This window comes from Pteropus vampyrus, unplaced genomic scaffold, assembly GCF_000151845.1.
Source record: "Pteropus vampyrus isolate Shadow unplaced genomic scaffold, Pvam_2.0 Scaffold34, whole genome shotgun sequence".
NCBI lineage: Eukaryota > Metazoa > Chordata > Mammalia > Chiroptera > Pteropodidae > Pteropus > Pteropus vampyrus.
In genome coordinates, this window is record NW_011888815.1 from 2,926,579 (window position 1) to 2,937,419 (window position 10,841).

Here is a 10,841-nt window from a genome sequence, read left to right on the forward strand (position 1 = left end):
CTAGCACTTAGCACAGGGCTGGGGTTATAGTAGAAACTCGATTGATATTTATTGACTGAATAATTAAATGCCTCCTTCCTAAAATATAGCAGAACTGATATTCCCTAGGGAAGTTATTTTTAACGTTTACACATTCATACCATCTGGAAAGTTTTTAAAACTCCTGATATTCAGCCCCCACCCCGACCAACGAAATCAGAACCTCTAGGGGTCTGGCCGAGGCGTGGGTATCTTTTAAACCCACCAGGTGATCTCCAGCTGCAACCAATTTTCCACCAACTTAAAATGACTTTCCAAAGTCATTCACAGCTTTCTCAGAAAGCTGTGAGCCCGGGCCAGGAAGTACCTGCCACTGAGAAGTCACCCAAGCTTAAACGCACTCCCTGGCCTGCCTGGTCCTGGTCTTGTCTGAGATCTGGGTCGTAGCTTCCATTCTGACTCCTGTGTTTTTCTTCTCTCCACTGCGACTTAGTTTTGTTGACTACACCTGAGACTGATAGAGTTTGCCTTATCGGCACTCAGAAAATCATTTAACACAATACAAGGTCACTCATGTGAGGAGGAGTCAACGCTCCGTGGTGATTACCTGGTAAAGGAACAAAAGCCCAGTGAGGGAACGTGAAAGCACACCATCCGTGGCCACCTTGCTGCCCTAAATAACAGAGACGCGAGTGGTCTGTGTGCAATTCAGTAAATAAGCCGGAGGAACAGACGACTGAAAATCCAAAGAGAGAATCTGTGAGTGATGGAGACAGAGCTAATGAAGGAAAACAGAGAAATGAGCTCTGCGCAGGAAGAGTCACTCCCTGTGGCACCGTGATCGGGCGCAGGCGCTCCAGCCACGTTACCTTGGCTTGAGAGCCAGTCTCCAAATCTCCTGAACAGTTTAACGTTGGTCAAGTCACATAGCCTTTTTGAGCCTTAGTTTATTTTCAACAGGAAAAGGGATAATAATGATATGTCCTCCAGCGAGTTACTGTGGAGCTTAGAAACAGTGTCTGATGCTGGGCATGAGAACTTAAGAAATGTTAGCTGTAGTTGTTATTATCATCACTACACTTTTCCTCATCATCATCCTGGCTCGAGATGTCACCATTTATCCCACCTGGAGAGCATCAGCAGTTAATGAAGACATCCCAACTAATTATACATGCAAACTATTTACATTTTATTATATGTGTGCTTGTGAGCATAGGTACACAATCTTTGATCCAAAATCACAGGTCACATGTGTTTTGGAATTCAGAGCTTTTGAGATCTTTGGACGAGCTCTCCAGGGCACACGGCATCTGTCGCTAACAGTCCCGCTGGTTCCGGGGTAGCATGCCGCACCATCAGCCACACTCACATTTGCGTCGGGGATTCTCAAGACCTCGTCCCGGTCTGGTGGTTTGCTAGGAGGACTCACAAGACTTGCACGTAGTCGAGCTCACGTCTATGATTTATTACAACAAAAGGACACAGAGCAAAATCGGCCAAGATAAAAGGCTCAAGGGGCAAAGTCCAGAGAAAACCAGGAATAAGCTTCCAAGAGTCCTCTCCCCGTGGAGCTACCCAGGATGCGTTTAATTCCTACAGCTACAAATTGTGTCAACACCTGTGATGCGTTGTCTGCCACAGAAGCTCATTAGACACCCAGCGCCCAGGGTTTTATTGGGGACTCGACACACTAACATCTCCTGCCTAGTACATGCCAAAATCTAAGTCCCTAAACGCCATTCAACGGCCAGCCTTGCAAGTGGTCCCTGGGAAGGACAGCAGCCTGGGCCTTCTGTGGTAACTCCATCCACACAACTCTCTGTAGCCAAATGTGTGAATAATGACACCTGGAGCGATGAAGACTGTGACTAGCTCGTGCCCTTCAGGTCAGGCTTTGCTGCAGATCAACTCAGGTCTTGCTGTAAAATGTGTCATGAAAATCTGGTTTTCAGAGATGCTTTGGTTTTGGAATTGCAGATGAGGGATTACAACTCTATTTTACACTCCCTTGCTCTCTCTCCTCCCTCCTTCCCTCCCTCCCTCTCTCCCTCCCTCCCTCCCTCCCTCCCTTCCTTCCTTCCTTCCATCTCTCCTTCCTTTCTCTTTATCTTTACCTTTGCCCAGTTTTATTATTAAGTAAAACGTATAACGATAACACATAAGTCAGGCAGTGGGAAGTGCAGGTGGGTTATTACAGGTTTTATGCCACTTACAAAGTGTGTGATATCACTTGAAAGTAGATTAAGTTCAAGACATGCCCTAAAGGAATGACTAAAATAACAAAACAAATAATACAGTGAATGAGCCCCCAAGGAGACAATCTGGAGTCACAAAAACATATTCACTTAATCCCAAAGAAGGTAGAAAAAGAGAAAGAGGGAGCAAAGAACACACGAGACAAGTAGAAAACAAATAGCAAGATAATAGATTTAAACCTAATCATACCGATGATCACGTTAAAAGCCAGTAGCCCAAACATCTCTCTTAAAAAGCAAAATGTCAGATTAGCTAAAACAGCAAGACTCATGTATATGCTGCCGAGGAGAAATGAACTTGATAAAGATGTAAATAAATAAAAATAAAAGGATAGAAAAGATATACCATGTTAGCACTAAAAAAAAAGTGCTATTTCAAAGAATAATAATAGTGATAAATGAGGTGATTTCATGATGATAAAAATGTCAGTCCAGAAGACAAAACGTTTATGCACCTAACGGAGCTTCAAAATTTATGAAACGAAATCTGCTCAAACTACAAAAAGAGACAAATTCACAAATATTTTCAGAGATTTTTTTTATATCCCTTCCTCGATAATTGATAGAATAAGCATATATGAAATCAATAAGAATATAGGAAAGTTGAACAAAATTAACAAACTTGATTTATTTGACATGTATAAATCAATCCATTATTTTCAACTACACAGGAAGATTTATAAAGAGATAATTTGGGCCAGAAAGCAATCTTAAAACACTGAAAAATATTCTCATCATGCAAAGAATGTATGTATGTTCTATGGTAAATTTAGAATTAAATTAGAATTCAAAAACAGATCTTTTGAAAATTTCTAAAATACAGAAACTAAACATCACACAAAAATAAAAATATAACATTAAAATTTGTTGATGGCCGTAAAACATTAGTGGTATTTATAGTGTTAAGCAATTCTATTAAACAGAATGAATTTCTCAAGTCAGTGACTTACGTTTCTTCTTTAAGAATCTGGAGAAAGAGCACATTTAACCCAAAATATCAAAATGGAGATCAATGAAATAGAAGAAACAAGAGAGATAATAAATGAAACTAAAGCTATTTGAGAAAATTGATAATATGTAATATTGACAAACTAGCCAGATGTGATGAGGAAAAAATTATATCACAGCCAATTCTACAGATACTAGTGAATATCAAGAGAATTTAGATTAATCAAATTTCTTGAAAGACAAACTAATAAACCTCAAGCAAGAGAAAATAGGCCATATGAGTGGCCCTGAATCTATTAAACAAATCGAAATTTTAGTTAAAAACTTTCCTTCAAAAGAAACTCTAAGCTCAAATGGCTTCACGGGAGAATTCAGGCAAAATTTATACTTCAATTTTTTTTTTTTGAAAGTAAGAATTCCAACAAATACTAGTGTAGGATCTATTTCTAATAACATATTCAATACACTAGAATCCAAGAAAATAGATTTTCAGGTTTACAATGTTCTGTGAAAGATTGCTTTGACAATTTCTTCTGAATTAGCCTCTCTAACTAAAATGGAATTCAACCAGTTAATAGACTCACTAAAATTGTTTTTTGTTTTTAAGATTTAGTTAAATGGTTTGATGTGTGCTAGTCTCCTTACTCTCCAATTAAAACCCAAAACACAGCAAAAGCCTATTCATAGACACCACTGGGAAATGTGTCCTTAAGAGAAGTTGTACTTCCAGGTGGCAAATCCTTGTCATCTGCATCACCCACGGGCCCGCCTTCTTCCCCTGAGTTTCAGCTTGTGAAAAGCTAGAATAATAGACAGCAGCCTAACACCCAGCTTAGATTATGCGTTGAAGCACATCCCTGTAATACAGTGCTCAGTCTCTTTCCGTACCCCCTACAAGGAAGTAGGCATAGCCTATTTTAAACCGCTCATTAAATAAGCAAATAACAAATTTCACTTTCCTTTGTTCCTTAGCCCCTCCCAAACTCACCTAAAAATATGGGTTCTGTTTCATATGAAAAGATCCCTGTGTGCAGAGATGTATTTCTTTAAAATCTGTCATCCCTGTAAAGAAAAATTGCCTATGTACAGCTACATAAGTGAAGGAAAAAAAAAAACAAAACCTTAAAAGAGGTTAGTTTTAGTCCATCGTACCTGTAGGTTTTTTTTTTTTTTTAAAGAAAACACGTCTGTCACCGTGAATTCATGTCGGAGGGTCTGTCTGAGGTGTGATCCTTTTATCCTGCAAAAGAGGGCAAACAGGGACTTCTGTAAAACCTATCAATAGCCAGTGTTGAGTAAAGGGACTGGGAGAACCTGGGTGTCTGAGGCACAGCTGGGTGTCCTTCATTTTGACACTGGGGCCTTGCGTTTGCCCAGGAAGTGTTGTCACGCTTTACAGGGCTTGCTGTGGGAGGGGCGAGGCATGACTTAGCAGAGTTTCCCTGCAAATTACTGGAAGCCCCAGCGTTCCCCTTTGGCTCGCGCAGGGATAAACCGAGCGCCGTTTAATGGGACTGGTGGTTTTTCTGGTCCCTTCCTGTTTGGAGAAGGATATTGACAGTAGGGCACGCCAGGACTGACTCACAGGCCACGGAAACAGCCAGGCTGCAGAGCAGACGGCCGTACCCACCTTCTAAACTTTGAGCTTTCCCTCCCTGTGATGAAACGCCCGAACGAGATCCAAAAGTATTCTTAAAAATCCTGAGAAATTACCGTGTGTTGAAGGCTAAGATCACCTGTGATATCACATGGATATCCTGTACCCCGCACCCTCCCTCATAGGAAGTGACAGTAAAGGCACTTTGCCTAGATGTACCTACCCCCCAAATTAGAGCCCAGTCTAATCAAAAGGAAAACAGCAGAGCAGCCCAGACTGGAAAGCATTCTGCAGTACACCTGACCTTGAATCTGTCAAGATCAAGGTCAGGAAAACGAGGAACCTGTCAGACCAGAGGAGAATGGAGAGACATGGCTGCTCAATGTAATCTGGTACCCCGGACTGGGTCCGGGGACAGAGAGCCCGTTCAAGGAAAAACTGACAAAATCTAAAGAAAGTCTGGAGTTTAGGTGATAGTAAATACCAATGCCAGTTTCTTGATGGTGACAAATGTCCCACAGTATTTTACGACATTACCAGTGCAGGAACCTGGACGAAGGCTGTGCTCCGTGTACTATCTGCCCCCTCATTGTACCTCGAGTTCCTTGGGAGGCAGTATACTTTGTAGGTTGAGTAGTAGTCTTTGGAATCGTTAAATATAAATATAAATAATTCCCAGTTTTCCAACTTACTAGCAGGAACTCTGGGCATCTCTTTAATACACTTAGGTACTAATAACTAATCTTCTAAGGTGCCTGGGAGGATTTCACAGTATTTAGCACTGTGACAATGACAACACATAGATACTCAATAAATGTTAATACTATTTTTCATTAAGGTATAGGAAAAATATGCGCTTCCATGGAAAACTGTGTTGCGTATCTATAGCAAATCCTTCCAGATTGTCTGATTTTAGCCTTTCACTGCCTTGAACTGTATTCCAACTTTGGTAAATTTTTGATAATTAATAGCAATGCAAAATAACTCTTGTTTGTAGTTTTACAAATTAATTCTGTCCAGTGGAGGGACAGTTCTCTCCTGCACCATTGGGAGAGGTGGTTTTGCATCATCTGGGTGCTCATTTCAACATTGTTTTCATTCCGCTGTTGGAGGAAGTTGTGGAGAGGATGTGACCACCAGCCGACCCATGAGCTAGACCTCGGCAGTTTGAGGCCCCTCGCCCCTCCTCCATCCTTGGAATGTACCTTCTGCCCACAATTCCCACAACAGGGGCCAATTCCAAGGACGCAGCCTCGCGAGAGCAATGGGTTATAGAGACCATCTGACAGTATACGTGACTGAACCCTGTTAAGGCTTCTACACAAACTCTTAAGGTTCTGGAGGGCACAAACCTCATATATAAGTTCCCTTGCATTTTAACTGCCACCTACCAGTCTGGAGTGGCCTGCCTCTGCCTTAAGTCTCTCCTTGCCCTCCGTGAAAAGGGGACCATTTTGCAAACCAACATCCGTAAGAATTTGTGTTTTTCAGCTTTTCTTAGCAGAGCTGTAGGTAAGGATGAAACTTCCATTGTAAAGTCAGCAGTGTCTTCCTGTGGGAGGCGACTTGTCCATTAAGGCTCAGAACCCAGCTGATGTTCGCTTAGGAGTGGGTGCAGCTCTTCTGTGGCTACAGAGCCAGAAGCAACCTTTGCTATTTGAAGGGTGCTGAGGATTCTGTATTGGAAGTGGGTCATCGTGAGCAGCGGCGATTCTTAATGCAAACATGCGAACTCCCCCAGATGCTCAAAGGCCTCATGCTATCCCCACAGGTCTATGTAAAGGGAAGCTTTACCCAAAGGTAAGCCTTCATTAGGCAGAGTGTCGTTGCATTTCCAACAGCTGCAGTGACGGCTACATCTTGGGAGAGGTGTGATCGCAAAGAAGAAAAATCCATTTTCTTGTCTGACTTACATTACAGCCACATGCAGCGTGCATGCACTCTGATTATTCTGGGCCCATTCGACTTACTGTCCATCTTATCTATCTTCACACTTTCTGATTTTCTTGTCCTGATGGTTTATAGTTTTGCCTAGCCAATTTAAATTCCAGCTCGTTTCCCCACACTGTTCATTGATTACTTGCTTTTTCATTTTTAATTTCCTCCCTTTAGGCTTCTGGTCACACTTTTCATGGTGCTGCTAATTCTGTCCTTTATTTTCCTGCCACATTTCATCATAAAGTGACTGTGGAAGTTTCCAGCTTGTTGGGAACACAGGTTCCTGGAGCATACCTTGATAAAATGTGCTCTTGAGAGCCACACAAGACACGAGCAGGCAGCAGGACGATGTCCCCTCAAGCATTTTAAATGCTGGCCCATTCCTTCTGACTCTCAGCTCTCAGAGAAAGGTTCTTTAACAAAACTGAAATTCAGGCAATATACTAAAACGCAGTTTGTTCAGGTGAAATAAAGGCACGTTAGGATTTGCTTGGTTCTCGAGAGAAGTGAGTAGTTTTCATTACTGGGGAAGAGAGACGGTCTAGCGGCGTTACAGACACAAAACCCAGCGCAGGTACACAGTGTTTTCATCTCCCGTGTGAGCAGCTAACTTGGATTCGCATTCTAGTCTGCTGGATTCCTGAGCGCATTGTGTGAGTGTGTGTGGGGAAGCAGACTCGGTCTGAAATATAAGGCCGGGTTTTCAAATCAGAGGTGCTAAAAAGTGGAGCCGCATTTCGCAATGCGTCAAGCAGGGCCCAGGTCCACCAAAAAGCTCTAGGAGCAAGGAGACAGGTCACAAGCCGTGCTGAGGGGGCTGCAAAGGTGGTTGTAAAAGTTCAAAACCACACCCACGCGTGTCTGCCGTTGAGAGAATCCACTGGGAGACTCTCTTTCATTGATCTAAATATATTTTGTATTTAACTGAATAGGGTTTTATCCTTCCCATTTTTCATTTTAAAATTAGCTTTCTAGGAAGCTCAACCTAAGCCAAGCTATTTTTTAAAAGAGTAAGCGTTTTATAGATCGTGTAATCTTCAGTATACTTAGGCATCTCCCAATCTTTTCAGGAAAAACGAAAAGACTGAGCACCTGTATACTGGAAATTAAGAAATTCATTTAGTTTTAAGGTCACATTTCTTACTTGTATTTTATTTTATTTCTCATTAGTCTGAATTTTCTTCAGAAGTGGCAACAACAAACATTATAAAGATGTACCTAAGAATTCTGTAAAACAGGTAATTACATACCAAGCCGGCTTGAAAATATTATTATTACGCACTTAATAAAGCCCATGTGTTTCGTGACTACTTTTCAGTCCATTAATTAGTGATTCAGTACTTTCTTCATAGGTCGTTATTATAGCTAGTAATTGGAGGCTGGATGAATTAAAACTTATTCAAATTACATGTCCCAGACAGTCACAAAGATAGACTGGAGAGCTCAGGTCCAAAATTTGTTCACGTCCTCATCCAACAGTGTTGTAATTACTTCCCCTTATGCATCTATATTTTAATTTTCTGATTACTTGAATGAACGATGACGGAAATACTGCTAAGCGGGCCAGGCTCCGATCCCGGGACTGCCCTTCTCCTGCTGCTGGAGTGTGTGCTCCTCAGTGACGTGGGCTGTGTCTCCCCACGGAGATCTCTCTTCTCAGCACTTGGGGCTGCACAGAGTTGGGTCCTGCGAATGCCCTTTATATTTCTTCCCGATCTCTGTACCTGACTGTACTTTCCTGGCCGGGCCTGCAGGTGCTGCGGTTGGAGCCTCCTCCCCCAGGCACTCTATTGTGCTTATTTGTTTCCATGTGTTTTCCTTCACCAAACTGGGAGCCCCTGGAGGCTGGAGCTGTCATTTCTTATTTATCTTACATCTATAGCGTTTGCCTTTGAGCTTAACGCATTGTTGATCAGGGGATACAGATGGCCACCTGACTTCCGGCCACATGCATTATTTGGCCCATTGAGAGTTAACAGTAATTGAAATGAATGCGCGGCCACAGTGTTGGGTTTATTTCACCATCCTGGCTCCCAAAGGTATCTTACTTTGTGGCCTTAGTTGTAGTGGCTTCATCTATGTTAGTTATGTGAATCAATGAATGCATATCTTATTGCACGAAGAACTGATTAATACCCTAATATACTCATCTTGAAAATTCCTTTAGTTTCATCTCAGACTTAGGAAAAAGAAGTAGAAAACTATAACTCTATTATACAATGTACAGAAAAGCATCTCTGCATATTAGACAGAGGTGGGCCACTCTGAGCATTCCAGTAGTCAAATCAGAGATGAAAACAAATTCACTTGTGTTATTTGTAGAACCCAGAGGATGCAAACAAACCAGTCGCTGTGGGGAAGCCTAGATTTGCATTCCTGAGATGATTGGAAACGTCTGCCTGGGGTCATCTTAAAACAGGCACCAGAATGTTAAAAGCAATGACACCTGACCAACATTCCATTCAACAAGCACATTCGACAAGCCATTCCCACAGCTGAGCCTCAGACGCTTCTCACTGTGGCAACACCCCGCGTCATCCAGCAAAGGCGATTCTACGCGGGGCCACAGCCAGGCTAGAAGGAATGAAACACGAGGTCTTTGGCTCTGGTTATTTAGCTAAATAAGTGGAATTCCTACTACCAGACATAGAAATGTTGGCGGCCAGGGAATACCCTTGAGCAAGGTTAAGCTTCACCGAGAAAAAGAAATTTGGGTTTTACCTATGTGATGAATGGGGGACAATGTCTCTTAAGATTCACTCTCCATGTCTCTAAGAATTTTAACTTTTTTGAAGCAACTATTACCTGGCCATGGAAATTCTTACCCATAAAATCTGTAATATATATAAAAGTAACACTTTGAGTGACTTACTATCTGTGAACATTTTTAGCTAATTAGCTTATGTTCAGAGTATGTCTAGGTATTTGAAATAATTTGCTAGAGAAGATTATTATTAATAAGACAATTAAATACTGGCGTTGGCTTCTAAAGAAAGGCTCTGTAATAAATTTTTCTGAGTAATTAGAAAGTAGACTTAGGGCCACTCCTTTGTTCAAGAAGCTGAAACCCTACCAATCGCCTGCAGAAAAACGCAGTTAAGTGGCACAGTTTAGTCTTAAATGAGTCACTAAATTTGGTCTCTCTGCACCTACCACTAGAAAAAGGGGATATGCTTTCTATAGCTTGTCATGGCAATTATACGATAGGAAAAAGTATGAGTAAATATAATAACAAAAACTCTTCGCACTAACAATAAAAGGAACGCCATTCTCTCAATGCCATCAGCAGAGTACACATGCACAGATGTACACGCTGCAAACATCTGCCACTTAGACAATGGACAAAACTTTGCCTGAATCATACCCTGGTAGGTCTAGATCTATATGTTTTTATCTCAACTGTTTCTTAGCGCAGCTTTTATTGGTCTAGAAATGATGAGAAGTACTAATGGAGGAAGATGTGAGGGATGCTGGGTGTGAAGGTCTTGTCACTGTTAGCAGATCTCAGAAACCTTCCTCTTGGGCGTTCAAGGGACTTACATCTCTAAAGTTCGCCTCGAGTTCTCCAGTTTGAGACGGACTGGATTGACTGCATGTCCTGTCCTGGTTCCCCAGGAGCACAGAAGCGTTGGAACCCTCACACCTATGCATTTACAAGCTGGGTCTTCTCTGTTTCAAAGAAGCCTCCTTCGACCTCGTGGGTGACTACCGCAATTGTAACTCGTCCTGTTTAAATTGCTCTGGCTCATTCAAACAGGCACAGTGACATTGCTAACATACCTCTACCACAGTGTTTCTAAATGTATGACAGACTGCATCAGCTGTGACAACAAGGAGCACATTGGACCCACGGATGGCACCTCTGCCATTTAAAATTTTAAAGAACTGGTGAAATAGGTTTCTATGCAAGCATGCATGTTACCTAAGCTGTAAAAGCAATCACATCTGGTAGGACTCTAATACGAGTGTGGAGAGTGAGAAATCTCCATTTTAATCATCATATTGATGATGGGGTTGTTTCTTCATAGGCCAAATATCTTGTTGCTCATGTGAATTCCGAAGGCGAGACAGAGGTGACTGCCTATTATAAATGCAGATTTTATTTTTAAAAAGTAACAATTATG